This window comes from Dipodomys spectabilis, unplaced genomic scaffold, assembly GCF_019054845.1.
Source record: "Dipodomys spectabilis isolate Male_0828 unplaced genomic scaffold, ASM1905484v1 ptg000428l, whole genome shotgun sequence".
In the NCBI taxonomy this organism is placed as follows: domain Eukaryota; kingdom Metazoa; phylum Chordata; class Mammalia; order Rodentia; family Heteromyidae; genus Dipodomys; species Dipodomys spectabilis.
The window spans coordinates 1,926,390-1,949,030 of record NW_024871105.1 but is presented as its reverse complement, the minus strand read 5'-3'; positions in this window follow the sequence as shown (position 1 = coordinate 1,949,030).

Sequence of the window (22,641 nt, the reverse complement as noted above, 5' to 3'; positions counted from 1 at the left end):
CACAGGATGGTACACAGATGCACACACACACACACAGACACACACACACACATACACAATCAGAATATCTCATGGATTTTCTTGCATTAGCTTTGAACTGTGGATACTCAGATTTCAGTCTGTCTTTTTTCATTCTCCTTTGTATTGATCTTGTTTTATTTGTGGGCCTGCAGCTTGACCCTGGCTCTGGGGACTGTTACTTAGCTTATATTTAAAAAATTTATTGTGAAAATACCGTAGAGAGGCGTTACAATTACATGCGCAAGATAATGAGTACATTTCTTATTAAACATTGTTGCCTCCTCCTTTGTTTCCCCTACCCATCCCTTCCCATCTCCCCCCCACCCGCCCTGCCAAAGTTGTAAAGTTCGTTTTTTGACATGATGACTTGTAAATCTCATTGTTGCAATGGGTCCACCTGTATCCCTATGTAAACGGTTTGTTTTTGCCCTTCCCTTCCAAAAATTATACCAACATCAAATACAATGAAAGCAGGGGTTATATCATGGGAGAGGGACATACAAAGCAACAAAGAAATCATCCATCTTAGCTTTTTAACTAAAGGCTGCTGCTTTCCCACCTCAGCCCCAGCTCAGGACTTTTTGCTAGGTAGCTGGGATAAGCGTCTCAAGAACATTCCTTTCCAGGCTGACTTGATACCACAATCCTCAGATGTCAGCCTCTCGTGTAGTTAGGATTATACACAGGACCAACAACCCTTGTGTCATTTAAAAACTTTAATATGTGCTTGCTAGTACCTTCTTTTGTTTACTTTTTATTTTTTGCATGTGTGTCCTTTTCATGGTTGTACAAATTGGGGCTCATATTCTGTCCCAGAAGTTTTTATTCAAGGCTATCTTCTATTACATGAGACACACCATAACATTTTGCCCTTTTTTGGGTGGGGTGATTAATTACAGACAAGCATTTTATGGACTCTCCTGCCTGGGCTAGCCATGAACCATCATCCTCAGATTTCAGCCTCTTGTAGAACATGTATGAGCCACTAATTCTTGATTCTTTTAAGCCTTTGTCACTTGCTCTTCCTATGTTACTTTTACTCTCCTTTATTTCTTCATTGCATGTCCTGAGGCTTGAACTCAGGGTCTGCGTGCAGTCCCAGAAAATATTTGCCCAGTTCTGCCACTTAACCCATAGTTCAACTTCCAGCTAAATCAGGTGGCTGAAATCTGAGGAGCATGTTTCACAGCCAGCCTGGGCAGGAAAGTCCATGATATTCCTATTTCCAATTCACCACCAAAAAGCTTGGAATGCTTAAGCACTAGGCAAAGAAAAGTACAGAAACACACACATCACACATACAAACAATCACACACAAACATTAACACATACACACAAAGTCTCCTGGACTTTGCTTCTTGGTCAGGCCTTGAAATTTGATCCTCAGATTGCTGCCTCCTGAGTAGGACTACAGACATGATCAACAAGCACCAGGCTTATGCTTAAATTTACAATTGGCCTTTCTTCTTTTCTCCTACAATTTTTTTAGCACTAGGAATTGATCTCTGGGTCAACTAAGCTTTTTTTAGCTTTTTCACCAAACACAGTGCTTTACAACTACAATCAGATCTAAACTGGATAGTTGGGGATTAGAGATTCTTGTACTTTCCTGCCCAGTCTAGCTTTTAATCTTGATTAACTAGGAATACACATATAACCCAAATCCCATGCTCATTTTGAAACTTTAGTTTTCTCTTTTCCAGTCAGTTTTAGTTTGTGCTTTTTTGTTTTTGAAATGTGTGCCTAGGACATCAACTTAGGGCTTAGGTGCTGTTCCAAGCTTTCTGTTTGAGACTAGCACTCAACCGCATGAGTCAAATTACAGCTTGTAGCTTATTTTTAGTGGCAAATTAGACATATATGTCTCATGGACTCTCCTGCCTGGGCTGGCCATGAACAGTAATCTTTAGATTTTATCCTGTTGAGTAACTTGTATGTGTGAGCAACCAATGTTTGATTCATTTCAATCTCTCTCACTGACTCTTCCTTTTGTACTTCTATCCTCCTTTTACCTCTTCTTTCTTTGTCCTGCGGCTTGAACTCATAGCCTCAGTGCTGTCTCAGAAAATTTTCCCAGTTCTACCAGGTGAACCACAGCTCAACTCTAGGTTTTTTTTCACCTCTGTTGTTGAGAAATGAGTATCAGGCAGAGCCAGACCAGATTCATGATGTTGAAATCTGAGGATCAAAGTTTTTACCAGCCTGGGCAGGACAGTCCATGCTATTTCCAATTATAACAAGTAAAATGTTGAGATTAATAGAGCCTTGAGCAAAATAGTACAAGTTCAAGCAACAGGACTCTCACACAGGCATACATATATACATTCACATGCGCGCGGGTGCACACACACACACACACACACACACACACAAGTATTATGGACTTTCCTACTTTGTCTGGCCTTTGAACAAAATCCTCAGCTTTTAGCCTCCTGAGTAACTAGAATTACAGTTATGAGCCACCAATTGGCTCATGATTGGCTGATTGGATCATTGAAGCTTCAGTTATTGGATCTTCCCTTCTTCTACCCTTCTTTACATTAATTTCATTCTTTTTGTGTGTACTGGTCCTGGAGCTAGAACTCATGCAAGGCCTGGCCTGATTCAGGAGGCTGAAATTGGACCATCATGGTTCAAAGTCAGTCTGAGCAGGAAAGTCTAAGATACTTACCTCCAATTAACTGCCAAAAATCTAGGAGTAGGAAAGTTCTAGCCCCAGGATGGGGCTAGAACCGTCTTCTGGACATTCCTGCTAGGGTTGTCCTTTACACTGGATCCCATAATTCTGCCTCTTGAGGTGATAGAATTACAGTCATAAGTCACCAGCCCCAGGTTCTCTTCTTATTACCATTTTTTGTGATACTTAGCCTGGATCTCAGAGCAAGGCACTATTTCACAGATTTTTCAGTCAACGCTGGTGCTTTACAACTCCAATCACAGCTTCACTTCTGTTGTTTTCTTGTTTGTTTTCCTGGTGATTAGATGATGAGAGATCATAGCTCTCAGATTTCATCTAGCTCATGGCTCACTATGAAAATTTAATTGGATTTTCTGACACATTTTTTATTTCTATTTTTTAACTTACGTATGTATGCTGGGCTTGGGGCTATAAATCAGAGCCTAGATATTGTCCCAGTACTTTTTTAAAAGTAGCACTCTAATATGTAAGCCACAGCCCAATTTGTGGGTTTTTTTTACTCTTATTGGCTAATTAGGGATGAGTCCATAGACTTTCATGCCAGGGCTGGCCTTGAACACTGATTCTCAGATGTCAGACTCCTGAGTAAGTACAATAATAGGTGTGAACTATCTCGGTTTTGCTCATTTTAACCTCTGCAATAGGCTCTTTCTTTTCTTCTTCTACCTTTTTTTGTATATATTTATTTTATACTTGTGTGTGCTGGTCCTGGAGCTTGATCTCAAGGTTTGGGTGCTCTGCCAGAAATCATTGTCTCATTTCTGCCATTGGAGCCAGAGCTCAACCTCCAGGTGTTTTTTCTTCTTTTTGGTGTTTCATTGGAGATAAGAGTATCATGGAAAACAAAGAATGACCCAGAAAGTTGAAATCTGAGGATCACAGTTAAAAGCCAGCCTGAACAGGAAATTCCATGAGACCCTTTATCCCCAATTTGCTGGTATGTTTCCCTCCTAGAAGCTGGGAGGAGAGTGATAGAACTCCAGCCTAGAATAAACTAGAACAAATTCAACACCCATGACTAGCACACACAGAAAAATGCCCCATGGACTTTCTTGCTTGGGCTTGCCTTTAAATGGTATTTTATGATTTCAAACCCCTATGTAGCTAATACAACATATGTAATCCACCAGTGATAGACTAATTCATCATTTTTATTGTTGTATCATTTTTTAATTGTGAAAATACAATGCAGAGGGGTTACATTTACATGGGCAAGATATTGAGTCCATTTCTTATCAAGCATTTTTGCCTACTCCTTTGTTTCCCCTTCTATCCCTTCCCATCTCCCCCACCCGCACCCCCCACCACTTCCCTACCTCCTCAACCCCGCAAAGTTGTAAAGTTCATTTTTCTACATAACGACTTGTACATCTCATTGTTGAAATGAATCCACTTTTATCCCTATTTAAACGATTTGTTCTTTCCCTTCCCCTCAACAAATTATACCAACACCAAATACAGTAAAAACAGGGGTTATACTGTGGAGGAGAGACATACAAAGCAACAAAAAATCATCTTGTAAATATGTTAGAAACAATCACAAGAAAGAAAAAACATTTGAATCCTTATCTTGGGATTCATTTCACCTAACATCAACTTATCTGGCTTTTTCTTGTTCTCTCAAACATATACTATTTTTGGCAAATAAGGGAAACCATGGGGCCTATGTTTCTTTGGGCCTGGATTACTTCACTTTATAGAATTTTTTCCAAGTCTTTCCATTTCCTAAAAAATGGGGCAATTTCATTCTTTCTAATGGAGGCATAGAATTCCATAGTGTATATATACCACATTTTCTTGTTCCATTCATCTATTGAGGGGCATATGGGTTGGCTCCATATCTTACCTATGGTAAATAATGCTTCAGTAAACATAGTTGTGCTGGTAGCTTTAGTATGGACTTGTTTGTGATCATTTGGTAAATGCCCAAAAGTGGAATTGCTGGGTCATGGGGGAGCTCTATGTAGAGGATTTGAGGAGCCTCCATACTACTTTCCAACGTGGTTGAACAAGTTTACAATCTCACCAATAATGCAGAAGGTCTTACTTCTCTCCACATCCCCTCCACCATCTGTTGTTATCAGGAAAGCAACTCCATTTGTAATAGCCCCACAAAAAATAAAATACCTCGGAATTAATGTAACCAAAGCAGTGAAAGACCTCTCTGATGAAAACTTCAAAAACCTGAAAAACAATATCAAAAGAGAACTTAGAAATTGGCAAAACATCTCATGCTTCTGGATTTGGAGGATCAACATTGTGAAAATGGCAATACTTCCCAAGGCTATTTACAAATTCAATGTGATACCTATCAATATACCAACGTCATTATTCAAGGAAATAGAAGAGGCAATCCAAAACTTTATATGGAACAATAAAAGACCTGAACAGGAAAAACAATCCTCAACAGAAAGAACAGTGCTGGAGGAATATCAAGATCAAATTTCAAACTCTACTACAAAGCAATAGTGATCAAAACAGCTTGTTACTGGCACAAGAACAGACCTCAGGACCAATGGAAGAGAATTTAAAGCCCATAAATGAACCCACAGGCCTATAGCCATCAAAGCTTCAATAAGGGAGCTAAAAAAATAGAATGGAAGAAAGACAGTAAATGGTGCTGGCAAAATTGGTTAATCAGTTGTAGAAAATTAGGGGGAACTAGGGAAGATGGTGGAGGAGAAGCTGGAGGCTAAACAAGCTCTCACATAGAAAGCAGTTTTAGAGTTCCAGTGAACAGTCCTAAGCCAGAGAATCACACCAAGTGTGCCATCACAGGACAGAGAGTTAGGCCAGAGAGGAAAAATCCAGGTCAGGAGACAGATCTGAGCATATGCCAGCAGCCACTGCTGCAGTGGCAGCGGTGGTGGCCGCGGCCGTAGCCGCCATACCTGCAAAACAGAGATACCGGGACAAAGGAGCCGGATGAGGTGGGCAAACGGATTCTACACAACACCAGCAAGAACCGACAAGGAGCAAGTATCTTCATCCAGCAGTTCACAGACCAGAGACGACACAGGAATCAAGACTCGGCATGAGTAGAAGCCTAACGTCCTCACTCCTTCTCAGGGAGCAGAAGAGGGAAAGCCACCCCTTCCTCCCTCAATACCGGAGATCCCTATTTTGGATACTGACAAAGCTTGGTGTAGCTGCTAGCTCCAACTCAGTCCTTGGAAGAAAACTAGAGTCACTTAGCAGGTCACAAGAACATAACCTGATCTGCCACACTCAGCTCCACCCAGGGAAGAGTCACCCAACTCGGGACCAGGAGTGGCTTTCTTCACTAGGTAATCAGAGCCAGAGGCTGCCCCTACCTTTAGCAGCCTTGACAATCAATTGTAATTCAGTAAACATAAACCCTGAGACTGGTGCCAGGCTGGGCTCTGTGAGTTTCTCACAAACTAGCCCCTGGGAAAAGCTACTGTTTGATGAAATGCCTCAACTCTACCAAGAACCTCGCCTCATCACAGCTTCTCTAAATTTGAGGAAAATGCCATCTCCCTGTTTTGTGATACTAAAAGCAGAACTCCCTCCCATTGAACTAACCTGGGAGGAAGATCACAAAATCCTGGGTAAAGCAGAGCATTTTTCTGCCTGTTCAAACAAACTGACTTAAGAAACCAACTAATCAATCCCAGCAATCCCACTTTTGGCCATTTACCCAAATGTTTACAAACAAGACCACACTAAAGCTACCAGCACAACTATGTTTATTGCAGCATTATTTACTATAGCTAAGATGTGGAACCAACCCAGATGCCCCTCAGTAGATGAATGGATCAAGAAAATGTGGTATATATACACAATGGAATTCTATGCCTCCATCAGAAAGAATGACATTGCCCCATTTGTTAGGAAATGGAAAGGCTTGGGAAAAATTATATTAAGTGAAGTAAGCCAGGCCTAAAGAAACATAGGTCCCATGGTTTCCCTTATTTTCAATATCTAGTATATGTATGAGTCAAGGGGAAAAGGTCAGATAATGTGATGTTAGGAAAATGAACCCTAAGGTATGTATTCAAATGTTTTTTTTTTCTGTCATGCATTTGTTTCTAACGCATTTATAAGGTGATTTCTTTGTTGCTTTGTATGTCTCTCCCCCACAGTATAACCCCTGCTTTCACTGTATTTGATGTTGGTATAATTTGTGGAAGGGAAGCGGAAAATCAAGTCATTTAAATAAGGATACAGGTGGACCCGTTGCAACAATGAGAAGCACAAGTTGTCATGTCGAAAATGAACTTTCCAAATTTGGTGGGGGTGGGGGTGAGGATTGGTTGTGGGGCAGGGGGAGGCTGGGAAGGGATGGGAAGGGGAAACAAAGGAGGAGGCTACAATGCTTGATAAGAAATGTACTCATTATCCTGCCCATCTAATTCTAACCCCTCTGTACTGTATTTTCACAATAAAAAATAAATAAAAAAATGAAAAAAGAAAACTATAGCTAGATCCTTATATATCTCCCTGTACCAGAATCTACTCTAAATGGAATCAAAGACCTCAGATTTAAAGCAGACACTCTGCAAACATTACAGGACAGAATAGGAGAAACCCTAGGTCTCCTTGGCACAGGCTGAAATTTTCTTAATAGAGACCCAGAAACACAACAAATCAAAGAAAGTTTGGACCAATGAGATTGCCTGAAATTGAAGAGCTTCTGCATGGCAAAAGACATAGCAAGATCAATAGAAAGCCCGCAGATTGGGAGAATATCTTCATAACCATACAACGGACAAGGGTCTCATATCTAAAATATACCTGGAGCTCAAAAAATTAAATCCCCCAACAACAAATACTAAAAAAAAATCAACTGTCCAATTAACACGTGGGCTAAAGACTTAAAGAGAAACTTTTGTGAAGAGGAAAGAAGGATGGCCAATAGACACATGAAGAAATAACCTCTCAAGTTATAAAAGAAATCAAAACATTGAGCTACCACCTCACCCCAAATAGAATGACTATAATCAAGAACTCTAATAAAAACAGATTGATTAATTTAAAACTCTGTCACAGGCTATTCATTCTCATCATCTACAGATTTTTATTTTGTGGTGGACCTGAATCTTGAACATGGGACTTCAGTGTTAGTCTTTTTATACCTTTCATAAAACTTTTTTTCAGTTTTATTGTTCTAATGTTTCATTTGTTTATGTTGCTTTTTCTATAAATAAGTTTTAATATCTTACAAACGTAACTTTTACCTGGGTGCTGGTGGCTCATGCTTGTAATCCTACACAGGAGGCTGACATAGATGATCACAGTTTGAAGCCAACATAGGTAAAAAAAAAATTCTGTTAAATTCTTATCTACACTACACTACCAATTATACTAGAAGTGTTGCTATGATTCAAGTAGTAAAGTGCTAGCCTTGAGCTAAAGAACGCAGAGCCCAGGCCGCCAGTTCAAGCCCTTGGACTGGCACAAAAAGAAAAGTTTCATTAGCTTATATTATACGAGGATTACTGGTTTGAGCCACCAGTCCTGGGTCTAAGAACAAGATTTTGTAGCAGTTGCCATGTTTTATCTTTTCCCTAGGAGCATTTATGATTGTTTCTTTTTTTCCATGCTTTGCATTTACATTCCACTAATGGTATTTTATTTTATTTTTTGTTGTAGGGACATTTCAATAATTCAACAACATATCAAAAAGGGCATGTGTCTAATTTTTCTTTATTTTAAGTAGGAAAGGGAAACATATGCTGATTCTGAGCCCAGTAGAGTGAATGATGTTTGATTGCAGAGCTGTGGAATGTATTCCAAGGCGTGGGAGCCTACCAATTTGGGTGCTTCAGTTATCAGGTCTTCCTGTAGCTTCACAATAAAATTCTATGATGTCACAGCCACCTTTGCCATCACAACCAATAGATGTCAGGCGCTGATCTCACCCTTAGGTGGACTTAGATACACAGAGAGGAAAAAATAATTAGAAGAAATGATGATTGACCAGAAAATCACAGCTTGATGAGATTTCCTGATTGAACTCTGAGATTTCATGAGCACAGCAGACTCATCTCCACACAAGACTCCTAAGCACTAAGGACCAGGCACTGTTGTTGGCAACTGGAGAAACAGATGTGAATACAACTGTGAATGGTCTGCCTCCATGCACATTTCATGTTGAAGGAGAAAACCAGAAATCACAATGACAATGTCAATAAATCAGAAGGATGGTCAGGTGGGGAGACAGCTTCACATTGGAGGATCAGAGGAAAAGACATATTATCTAAGAGCAGGGGGCATCATCCATGCAATTATTGCTTTTCCAGGCTGGCTCCAATCTCAATTCCACATCTCATCCTTCTGAGTTGCAAACCATAGGTGTGAGGCACTTGCAGTTGGCCCTTTGATATATCTATAAGCAATGTTTGCTAAGTTTCTTGGAAGTTTCTTGTGAGGAAAGTTCAAAATTAAACATATTATGCATCCTGAACTTTCTTTTCACTATTTTCTAATTATTTGAATATGAGCTGCCTTTCTCACTTATTTGGAAAAATCAAGACAATTTTTCTTTCGTTGTTCCAATCCTAGGGAAGGAAGGAAAATCACAGCTTCTTTGCCAAAGTACTAAAATGCTATAGTCATTTCATCTGGCCAATTTTGCCAAATAATGTCTTGTCCTTTATGTATTTTTCATCTTAATAATGTTAGATGAATGATACTATAAATGGAAGAAAAGCAACCACGTAGTAGCATGGGAGAAAAGCATCCACATAGTTTCAAGTTTATCATAATGAGAAATATAAGCTGTCCATTTCTACTCAAGGAAAACAGTTGCCAAAAACATTAAAAACTTGAATAAAAACTTGGAGATTCTTCCTCTTTATACAAAACTGTGTTTTTATTTGTTGTTGTTTTTTGTTGTTGTTGTTGTTGGTCGTTAGGCTTGAACTTTTGGCTTGGGGGCAGTCCCTCAGCTATTCAGCTCAAGGAGAGCACTCTACCACTTGAGCCATAGCACCAGTTCTAGTTTTCTGGTTCATTTGGAAGTAAGTCTTACAGAGTTTCCTGCCAAGGCTGACTTTGAACTGCAGATCTCAGCTTTCTGAGTTGTAGGATTACAGACCTAATCCACCAGCACCTTTTGAAAATAGCATTTTTTAAAATTTGGCTAGATTGAATGATTACCAAAGTAATAAATAGAACCAATAATTCTTTGTGCAAAAATTTGCAATAGTTTTACCATGAATAGTGAAATATTTAGAATTACTTTTTTTAGAAAATGTAGCTGATTAGCTTTTATTGATTTAAAATATTAAAACGTCTCATTTTGTAGACAGTGAAGTTTGAATTCAGAACTTGTACTTATTGGCAGATACTCTACTCTGTGAAACAAATCCTTCAGCTCATTTTTAAATCAATCTTTGATTAATTTGAATCTTACAAGGAATCTTTTGGTAAGAAAAGGTAAAATAAACTCCTGCTTTTCGAGTAACAGAAGAAATACAAACATCTAAAATGTATAGACAAAAATGAAACACCCAAAGAACAAATAATCTTATTAATAAGTAGGCACGTGAATAGACTAGATAGGTCTCAAAACAGCTATAGGTGTCTAAGGAATACATGAAAAATATTCAACATCCTTAGTAATCAAGGAAACGCAAATCAAATCTATGTTGAAGTTCCTTCTGTGCATAATCAGAATGCCTATTATCAAAGAAAACACAAATACTGGCAAGGAGGTGGGGAAAGATACCCTACACAATGCTGGAAATTAAGTTAATCTGTAGCCACAATAGAAATCAGTGTGGGATTTCCACACAAGAAAACCTACATATACACCTGAAGAAAGGTAAGTCAGCCTTATAGTAGAGCTATCTGCACACACATTTTTTACACCAGGATTCAAAATATTCATGTTCCTGAATCAGCCACCACAGGCAGAAAAGTATGTAAAACTGTTATCTCTAATTAACAATAAAAACATCTGGGAATAGAGCTATAGATCAAGTGGCAGAGTGCCAGCCTTGATGGAAAAAAAGCCAATCAAGAGATGAAGGTCCTAGTTTCAAGCCTCAGGACTGCCAAAACCGCCCCCCCACACACACAATGCTACCTATATTTTTTAGGAAATACAGATATATATGTATATATGCTTATATATATCGCTTGATTTCTTTTGGGGGGGGGGCGGGTCCAGACATGGGGCCTGAAATCTGGGCCTGGGCACTGTCCCTTAGCTCTTCAGCTCAAGGCTACTACCACTTGAGGTACAGCGCCACTTCCGGCTTTTTTCTTTTTGCTTATGTGGTGCTGAGGAATCGAACTCAAGGCCTCGAGCATGCAAGGCAAGTGCTCTACCACTGAGCCACCTTCCCAGCCCCTCACTTGATTTCTTAAATGGAAAAAAAATTCTTCATGTGTTTCTCTTCTTAATTTTCTACCTTGAACCACTGAGACAATATGTTGCCTTTTATTTTATTTTATAGAAACCATTTGCTATGAGTTAAAATTAAGTGGAAGTTATCAACAAGCATAATCAGAGTGAAAGAAAATGTAATTAGTAGTGTGAACTCAGTGCCATTTCCATTTCACTTTTTTTAAAATATAACTCAATAAAGATTAAAGTAAAGATAACTTTGAAAATAGCTTTTAATGAGTATACTAGAAAAATAAAACAGAAATAACATGTTATTAGAGAATATAATTTTCATGAGTTTAAGGAAACACTAATGGTGTAAATATAATAAGTGTGCCTTATTGTTAAAAACGACTTATATAAATTTTATGCATTGATTGGAAAGTGGAACAAACAGCTAAATACAAATGTGATTCAATCTAATCTCCATAATTTGAACTGCAAGTATCCAAAAAGGATAGTGATTCTAGTTTTAGCTTTTAGTTTTGTTTTTTCTTACTTCTAAAGCTTTATTTTCCAGATCCAATAAAAGACAGTTGAGTTAGTTATATCTCTCAGAGATATTTTATTTTCTTTTTAGCACAATTAACTCAATCTATTCTTTTGATCAAATTTTCAGGCCCAATACACTATTTTCTCCATTTCTGCAGAAGTGGAAAATACTTAATTAGAGTAACATTGCTTATATTGAAGGTTGGTTACGTTAAAGATTAATTACTTTCTTCCAATCTTCTTTGGGATTGATTATAAGGTGTAGGGGATTTTTTTAAAGGATGTATAACATGAAAATATAAAACTAAAATAATATTTTGGTATTATTGCTGACATTTTTAGCATTCCAAATAGAATAGCTAATTTCATCACTCAAAGCAGTATTGTAATTATCTTAAATAAGAAAAATACTAATAATCCAGCTAAAGCTCTATTCTGTAACATTATTTTCTGTGTAAAGTGTAAAACAATATATAGTTCTTAAAAATTTAATTAACCACAGACATACATATGTACTAGACCAACTTGTAAATATTTGAATATGAGATAACATCAGTAAGATACTTGAGAAAGTTCTTAAGGTATTATAATGGACATAATCCCTGTGTGCATGTAGCCACTCAAAAACTATGTCTAATCAAACCAGCCCCAATTATAGTTATGACCTCAGATCTGTCTCAGCCACAGCATATAAATTTTGATCCTTTAGGGGCTGGGAAGGTGGCTCAGTGGTAGAATGCTTTCCTTCCATGCACAAGGCCCTGGGTTCAATTCCTCAGCACCACATAAGGAGTAAAAGCCAGAAGTGGTGCCATGGCTCAAGTGGTAGAGCACTCGCTGTGATTTGAACAGGTGAGGAACAGAGTCCAGGCCCAGAATTCAGGCCCCACAACTGACAGAAAAACATAATCTTTTAAAACCAAAACTTTGATAAATTAAATTTACTGGTTTATTTGAATAAAGAATGATTCGTGAATTGGTAAGCACACACTAAACAGAACTCATAATCAATAGAATTTGGGAAAACTCCACTTAGCAATGTCATTAGTGAATTTTGGAGCGTCAAACAGAAGAAAAAATCTTATTGGCTATAGTAAGCATTTGCTTATTTGCAGAATATTCAACTGGCTGCCTATGATTGGCTGATCCTCAATTATGTTTAATTAGGTGAAACTTGGCTATTAACTAGAAAAATATACTCCAAAATTAGTTTTCAGTGTGTTTATGCAATAAGCTGCAGTTAGTTATGTCTAATCTCAGTGTACTTACATGTTACTTATTTAATTCAGCAGCTTCCAACACAATCAGGTCCTGAACCAATGAGAAAGATGATTTCATATGCTGCATCTTTCAGAAACCAACACTTAATATCTGAGCTTCCATTATGATTTTATTAGTTTGTGGTATAATCTATTGTTCACTTTAGTGTGCTCTGATAAGTCAAGCTTTAATTGCACTACAATTGATAAGAACCAGCCATCTGCAAGGAGCTTAGAACCAACACATTTTATTCACAAGTACAAAAATAAAAATATATTTTAAATATAATTACATAAAATATATGGAACTCAAACCAGATGTTGAATAGATCTATCATGTTTCTTGGATTTGTCTTAGATGTTTTTATGTTCTTTCTCTATAATATGTAGGCTGTCTTCAATCCTCAAGATTCTATCTTCTGCATGGTCTAACCTACTGTCAAGACTTTCTACTTTGTTTTTTATTTCTTTTCCTTCTAATTGGTCAGCTTTAATAACTTCAAATTCTTTGTTGGAGCTTTGTTTTAGATCTTGTATGAACTTCTTTACTTTCTTAATTTGGTGTTCTGTGTTTATTCTCAAATCACTTAATAGATTGGTTATGGATTCCTTGGATTGCCAATCCTTCTATTGGGCTCCACTCAGCATTCCCTTTGTGGTATCCCTAACTTCTTTCAGCTTTCTGTTTATGGAGTCCATCAATGCCTCTATTGATCTTTGTCTATTCTCATCCCACTCTCTCAATTTCTGTATTAACTCTTTATTAGCTTCCTCACGTTCTCGCAATTTCTGTAGTTCTCTTTGAGTGTTCTCAGCTTGTTCACGCCATTCCTGACTTTCTCTTTGTCTGCTCTCAGCCAGCTCACACAATTCCTATCTATATCTTTGGCTGATTTCAGCCTGCTCCCGCAATTCCTTCATTTCTCTTTGAGTGTTCTCAATCTGCTCACACAATTCCTGTATCAATCTTTGAGTAGTTTCCTCACACTTATGAGATTCCTGTATTGACCTTTGGTTTGTCTCCTCTCTCTCCCTATCCCACTCAAACTGAGACCTTTGCAGGTTTTCAATCTTTTCATTTACCATGTTCACCTATAGTGTTTGTAGAGCTTTTTGGGAACTCTCCACTGGATTATTCATTATCTGTTCTGTCCCCTGATTGTCATGAGTGGGAGTTTGAGATACCCAGACTTGTCATTTTTCTCATGCTTTTTTCCAGCTTGTTCTTCCCATTTGGGATGAGACTAACACTAGTTTTGTGCTAGAACACTATTTTAAGGCAAGCATCAACCAAAGTCCATAGTTACACAGTCAAAAGATTGCAGATACATTCTTGATCAAGACATACAATCTATTCAACATCAAACAACTATGTATTAATGGGCTATGAACAGCAAAGGAGAATTTGGCAAACCAGAAATTATTATGTTTAGGGAGAATGTGGGGAAAAATAGGATTAGCGGGATGTGGAAAGGTGAGGGGAGAGTGGAATTAACCAAGTCCTAATCTCAAAGAGGGAAATGGATTGGAAAGAATGATAGCAGAGAGAGAAAAAAGAAGATAAAGAAAATGGGGAAACAAGAAAAAAATAGAAAAACAAAAATTTAAAATTAAAAAGTTAAACCCTTAAACAGTGCAAGTTTGAAGATGTAGTATTCAGAGAAGAATGAGGATGGGATGAGAGGAGGGGAGGGATACAAAGGAGACATGAAAATCTAAAAATTAAAAATGTTTAAAACATTAGCTGGGTGCCGGTGGCTCACACTTGTAATCCTAGCTAATCAGGAGGCTGAGATCGGAGGATCACAGTTCAAAGCCAACCCAGGCAGGAAAGTCTGTGCGATTCTTATCTCCAATAAATCACTAGAAAACTGAAAGTAGCACTGTGACTCAAGAGGTAGAGCCCTTGCCTTTAGCTGAAGAGCTGAGGGACAGCACCTAAGCCCAGAGTTCAAAATAGTTTAAAACATTACATGTGTATAAAGAGGTAATACTTCTATTAAAGAATTTAAGTCCAAGAGGTTTTGAATTGAGTAATATATTTCTGGATTAAGTGTGTACACAGGGAGGATAAGATCTAATAATTGAGGACAGGTATATCTGAGGATGAACAGAACAGCAATTAAATCACGCAGAAAAGAACGAAAGAGGGCAAGAAGTGAAAAGAATGAGAAAGAAAGAAAGAAAAAAGGAATGAAAAGTCAGTAGAGATAAAAGGCATGAGACAAAAAATAGAAAACAAGTTTTTAAAAATCATTAAAAGTTAAAATTAAAAATAATGTACAAAAAATGTTCTTTGATTTTTTTTTTGAGGGGGATGGGAAGATCCTCTGTCTCCCTTGTGTCCATAACCAGTCTGTAGGTGGATGCTGGTCTGCTTGTGGTGTTTGGTTTTCCTGTGGCTTGATTGGTTACTTAAGCCAGTTTGTTTGGGCAAGCAGAAAAATGTTCTGCTTTACCCAGGATTTTGAGATCCTACTCCCGGGCTAGTTCAGTGGGAAAGAGATCTGCTTTGAGTATCACAAAAGAGGGAGATGGCTTGTTTCTTCTAGTTTGGAGATGCTGTGATGAGGATAGGTTCTGGGTAGAGTTGAAGCCTTTCAGCAAACAGTAGCTTTTCCCTGAGGGGCTACCTTCGGAGACACTCTCAGAGCCCACCTTGGAGCATTTATCAGGGTTTTTGTTTACTGAATTTTAATTGATTGTTTTGGCTGCTGTAGCGAGGGGCAGCCTCTGGCTCTGTTTACCTAGTGAAGAAAGCCACTCCTCAGGGGCAGAGTTAACTCTGCCTGGACTGGATGACTTTTTCCTGGGTGGAGTTGAGCCTGACAGGTCAGGTTAGGGTCCTGTGACCTGCTAAATGACTCCTGGGTTTTCTCCCAAGGCCTGAGTTGGAGCTGGTGGCTCAGCCAGGCCTTTGTCAGTATCAAAGATGGAGATCTCTGGTATACTCATGCTGCCAGAGTGTTGGTTCCTGGGTCCTCTCTGGTCTGCTATCTGCAGGATAAAGATATCTGCTCCTTGTCAGTTCTTGCTGGCGTTGAGAAGTATCTGCTCGCCAGCTGCGCCTGGTGCCTTTGTCCTGGACTCTCTGTGTTGAAGGTATGCTGGTTATGGCCGCGGCCGCCACTGCCACAACTGCAGCCACAGCTGCTGACAAGTGCTCTCCTTGTCTGGATTTTCTCTCTCTGGCCAAACTCTCCGTACTGTGATGGCACACTTGGTGTAATTCTCTGGCCTAGGAGTGTTCACTGGAACACTAAAACTGCTTTCTATCGAGAGCTTATTTAGCCTCCAGCTTCTCCTCCGCCATCTTCCCAGAACCTTGTGGATTCATTTTTCTTACCATCGTCTTATATGATCATATGTAACATAGCTATTGAGCTATTCTGCTTATCTGCTAATATTATTCTAGATGTATACTACTTATTACACATCACAAAAACCATGGGACCTATGTTTCATTGGATATGGCTTACTTCACTTAGTATGATTTTTTTCCAAGTCCTTCCATTTCCTTACAAATGGGACAATGTCATTCTTTATGATGGAAAGAATTCATATATATATATATATATATATTCATATATATATATAAATATATATATGAATATATATATATGTATAACTTTTTGTTGTTGTTCATGGGGCTTGAACTCTGAGCCTGAGTGCTGTCCCTCAGCTCTTCAGCTCAAGGCTAGAGTTCTACCACTTGAGCTACAGTGCCACTTCTTGTTTTTCTGGTACTTTATTGGAGATATGAGTGTCAAGGACTTTTCTGCCCGGGCTGGTTTGAAACATGATCCTCAGATCTCAGCCTTCTGCGTAGCTAGGATTAGAGGCATGAGCCACTGGCACTCTGCATATATCTCATTTTCTTGTTCCATTCATCTACTGAATGGCAGTTCATTTTCTATATACTGTCTAATGAATACCACTGATGCATTTGTTCTCCCTTTGTCTCACCTTTTCTGTGCCCCTCCCATCCTTCTAATGACAAATAAACTACCAAGAAAGAATATAGGAAAAGACAACAAAAACAGCAGCAGCAACAACAAAAATCTCATTTTCATTTCTTGGAGTTTATATCTTTAAATATTATTTTATATGACCAAATGCACATAGTGATTGTTTCTTTTTGATCTGCTGCTACGAACATCTGTCTATGGTCTCACTTTGTGGTGGGTGACTTTTTTATTTCTGCTGTTGTTATTCTGCCATTAAAATATGATTTTTTAAACATTTTGCTTTGTTTTCTGTAAGCTTCTGGAATTTCATATAAATTTTGTTTAATTTTCAACTACTATCATTTGAACAGCTTTTCTAACTTTTGTATTATTGCTTCTCTGGTATTCATTATACATATGCTATATCTTCAATAATTATCAGATAGATGTCTGTGCTATTTCTTTTAATTCATTCCTTTTTCTATCTCAATTTCAGTTTGGTAACTCTCTATTGAAAAGGCTTTAAGCTCACTGATTCTTCATATGTCTTTTTTCCACTATACTGATGAGTTCATCAAAGCCCTTTGTTTTCTGTTTTATATTAATTTTGTCAATGATATTTTAAAAAATCTTTCTAATATTACCGTCTCTCTCATTACCTGTATGTTTAATTCATGATGTCCAATTTGTTCACTACAGCACTCCTTGTAGTAATTATGATTATATAATTCTTTGAAATTGTCAGTATGATAATTATTATATTGGATTAAAAATTCATACATGTTTTCTGAATCTGGCTCTTAGTCTCTTAAATTTTTGTTAAAAGACAAAAACATCCAGTACATAGAATACAAGTAAAACATGCCTTTAGTATTAGGATTTATATTTACCTGGCTGGGCATTAAAATCTATTTCACCCGTGCTGTACTTGTAGGTATTAAATGTTCTTTACTTTTTATATTCTTGTGTTATTTATTCCCCCCTGCTGGATTTGGAGAAAAACCCAAAACACCTTGCTGTTATATAGCCTTTGTTATATCACCATCAATCACTTATATCCGAGCCCTGGGGTAGCTTTGGAAGGTATCATTGAAGATATTTGCTTTGTATTTCATACCTAAGTTTCTCTTGCTTTCTGTTTCTCTCTGTTATCCCTGTCCTGGAAACATCACCCCAGTCTCTCTCTTTCTCTTTCTCTCTCTTCCTTTCTGTCTTCCTCTCTCCCTCTCCACTATTTTTGAGCTTTGATTTTCCTAATTCATGACAGAAAGGCAAGAAGAGACTGGGGTTTCAAACAATCCTTCCCCTATTTCAAATCACACAATACTGACACCGTTTGTCTTAACCAGAAGCTCATTGTTGCCAAGGACAAGTTATTTTGGGAGCCTCTCTTTCCTCGGATGTCAGAAATTATTATATTCTGAGCATTGTTATGGGAACTTGTCAAAACTCTTATAGGTACATTTCATAGAAATATATCCTCATTACTCCCACTAAAGAAGGTTCTCACCAAGTTGTAACTGAACCTACTTCTCACCCAGTGTCTAGCAACTTAAAGATGTTATTGTGTGTGAGAGGAAAATGAATTAGTTTGAACATGGGTTACCCCAACCTTTCTTTGTGTTAACAAGCCATCACAAATGTATTATCATGCACTGGGATTAATAACATACCAAATTTATAAGGATTAACCCTAAAGGCATTGAAAATCTGGAAAAGAATATGATTTTTTGATTTAAAGGCAATTTCTAATATATTAAACCTGTGCACGTTCTTAAACATAATAAATAAATGAAGCATTCTATATGTGATACATGTATGAATGACATGGAGGCAATATTGAAGTAGACTCAAACTCACGGGAATGAGAATATATTATCATATTATCTAAATTATACAATGAAACCTGTGGTAGCTATCTACCCACATATTCTAATAACAATATCAGAGGAAAAGTATCATTAGAAAAGTCTTTTTATTAACTCATAAATTTAAATTTTCCCTTAAACTTGATGATGTTTTAAGTCATGGATCTACATTACTAAAAGTAGAAAAGTTATTAGCAAGCAGACCTACCTGATGTGACATTTTACAAATTTCTCTGCCAAAGTTTTCTATTCATTATTATAATTGACTTCTTGCTGTGATTCCCATTACTCAGGGCAGAAGAAAGTCATTTCTGGATAAACACAATAAAACATTCTTATTGAATTTGGTTCCCCTTTTCTGAACTCAACTTCATCTTTATTGATTGGTGCATTATAAAATTAAAATAAAACCGGGCAACAGTGGGTCATGCTTTTATAATGCTAGATACTCAAAGGCAGATATCTGGAGGAGGGAAGATCAAAGCCAGTGTAGGAATAAGACTTATGAGACTCCATCGCTGATGGTTCTAGCTATGACTATCAGCCATGAACAAGAAAACTGAGTCAGAAATTAAGTCCCTATGTTCAAACACATCCATCATCACCAGCACCACCACAGGAAGTGATACCAGACAGAATACACCATGTGTTCTTACTTTACCATTGAAATGTGATCTCTGACTACAGGTGATACTACCATGATATCAAAACTTACTGAGTTAACCAGATATGCTTTATTTGAAAAGGTGAAATATTTCTTCTACATCTGTATTAACTTACACTTATTGTGTGTCCAAATGGGAATGAGCACGACTTTTCCCATCTTGAAAATCGTCTCTATTTGAAAACACTGGAGGATTCCAATGCCCAAATCTCATAATAAAAGAACATGGAACATGCAGTAAATGTGTTCAGTATTAATCCTAACATCTCTCCTTTATTTATATTTATGTTCAGTATTAATCCTAACATCTCTCCATAATATTCCACAAAGTCTAACAGAAAAGGTCAAGAGACTCATCTCCAGTTAATGAAGACAAAAGCCAGGAAGTAGAGGTATGATTCAAGTGGTAGAGCTACAGCTTTGAGTGGAAAATCAAAAGTGATAGAATCTATATATGATCTTGGACAAGAGTACAGGCTTTGGCGACGAATATGACATTGACAAATGGATTTGCTATAGACATATACCTGCTAATAGTTTGGAAAGTTTTGTTGTTGTTAACTTTCAGAACTGAAGGTTTTCCTCAAATAACTGTGGTTCTGACTGCAGCAATATTGATAGCTGATTTTGTGATCTTGGATAGGGAATTCAATGTATCTCTCTGATGACATATTAGGTTTACCAAGACTCTTAGGAGAGGAAATATGAAATATCATTTAATAAGAAATTTCATTTGTGTCCAAGCATTGGTGGGTTCATGACTGTAGTCTTAAGTATTCAATGAGGCCAAGATCTTAGGATTGTGATTTGAAGCTAGTTAGGGCAGAAAAGTTTGTGAGATTTTTGTCCCCAAATAGCTACTTTAAAAATCCAGAAGTGGATATATAGCTCAAGCATTAGAGTGCCAGCCTTAAGTAAAAAAGCCAAGAGAGATTTTGAGACACTGAGTTCAAGCCCTAATACCCGAAGAACAACAAACAAATGATCATTCTTTAGTATTTTAAACCATGGTAAACGTTCTCACATTCTGAAACAGTCCCTAAATTCTGATACTCGTAAAACAACATCTTCAACACTTAACAAAAGTAAAAAAAGGGAAAGAAAACTTCAAAATTATGTAATAAATTTATGCAAAACTTGTAAATTTTCTTGACCAATTGTGTTCTATTCTCTTCCCAGGCCACCACACTGCTTAGATCTCCTGGCTTGCCCTTGCAGTATATCACTATACATATCACTATATATATACATATATACATACATATATATATATATATATATATATGTATATATATAGTGATATGTATAGTGATATACATATATATGTATATACACATTATATACATGCACTATATATATATATATATATATATGTATATGTGTCTATATATGTCTATGTATGGGTTTTTTTTGCAATATATTTAGTATATCATGAATAGGCACCAACTTCCAATCTGTACAGTCTTCACGCAGGTTCTGAATGACCAAATACTAAAGAATTTGTCTTCTGAAAAATAGACCAGAAGAGAAATACCTTAGAATTATGATTTAAAAGACCCTATTAAATACTTTAGTGCACTAAAGCAGTCATTAATCTTCAGAATATTGATCCTTGGCTAAATGTGTCCTGGCTACAAAGACATAAGACATGGACCTCTATTCGACCAGGAAATGTAAAGCTTAGAGCCAGTCTTAATAAACCTTAGAAGACAGATGGCTTTGGATGGTGTATCAGTCAGATTAAACAGGGGAAAGAAACCACACAGTAATTTAAACAAGGGGGAAGTTCAATAGAAAGAACTATGAATTATAGGAAAGTATTGGAGTACTACAGGGTTGGCTACTAAAATAAGAATAGTTGCAAAAAATATAGACACAGAAATGTGGGAGAGAGAGCAAATCATTGTGGGCTCACAGAATGACAAAGAGTTGCTATGGCTGGGCTTTTGGAAACATGCTGTCTGCTTGGACATTGCTGGAGTTTGCAGGTGACTGGAGATGGCTAGAAGTGTTCTGCTTGGTAGAGAATCTAGGTGCACTACAACAGCTTCTCCATGAGCACCTCAGAATGAACCCAGAATGTGAATGCAAAACACTTTGTGCTACATCTTGCACCCTCTGTAGGCTTTCATCAAGGAATTCTGAAGCGAAACAATTAGGTGAATGTGGAGCTCCTTTGTGGCATGCAGTGCTCGTTTTATATTGTATGTGTGCTTATGACTGACCTTAGCCTGAATACTTACAGTTCTTCATCTTCAAATTCCCCTTATGGTAAATAGTCCCTCTTTTGTATGAGAGTCCACGCCAATGATACCATCACTCTTTAAGGATTTGAGTAAAACTTAAATCAAATCTTTACACACCTTTTTTTCTCTCTTGGCAAATAACACTTCTCAGAATCAATGATTATTTAAAATGTGTTTCATAAATATTTTCACTCAATTAATAAGTTATAATTTACAAAAATAAAATAAAATAAGTGAGGCAAGGTCTGAAACCACTTGCATTCACATCTCTGAGGCAACAGCAATAAATCCATGTATCCAGGTGGATAAGATTCAGGAAGGAAACAGAAATAGAACAAGCATCTTTAAAGATATCATACAAGTCTTACTTCATGTGTATTTTTTCAACCTTTTTATCTAAGATTGTATTCACTGATTATAATTTCTCTCCATCCCTCTCTCCCTTTTTTCTCCCCACTCTCTCTCATTCTCCCAAATCCTTTCTCTCAATGCTCCTTTCTACTTTGTTTCTTTTTGTTGTTGTTGTTGAAATAGGTATTATGTAAGTCTTACTTCATGTGTGTGTTTACAGATATTTTTCTCATCTAGTCTTTTATTCGTTGATTGCCATTTTTCTTTCACGACCACTTACTTCCTGCCTTTTCCCTTCCTCCCTCTTTGCTGTCTCTCCCTCTCCATCTCTCTCTGTCTCTGTCTCTGTCTCTCTCTCCAGCTCTCCCTCTCTCCCTGCCTCCGTTCTTCTTCTTGAAGACATCTAATGTAATAGACCCTGTCTTGAGAACTTGTACATTAATGATGGTTCATTTCTCCTTGTCTTCTTCGTCCTCGTCCTCATCCTTCTCCTTCCTCGTCGTCGTCGTCGTCGTCGTCGTCGTCGTCGTCGTCCTACTCCTCCTCCTCCACTTCCTTCTCCTTCTTCTTCTTTGTTCTCTTCTTCCAAACCCCTTTTAAAAAATAACTGATTAGAATTCATGCCCTTTTGTTTGCTAGGCAGTGCTCCAGTACTGAGCAATATCCATAAGTAATTTCCAGTGTTTAAGTATTCTTCACTTAGGGGTTCAAAACATTTACACAGATCAAAATGGAC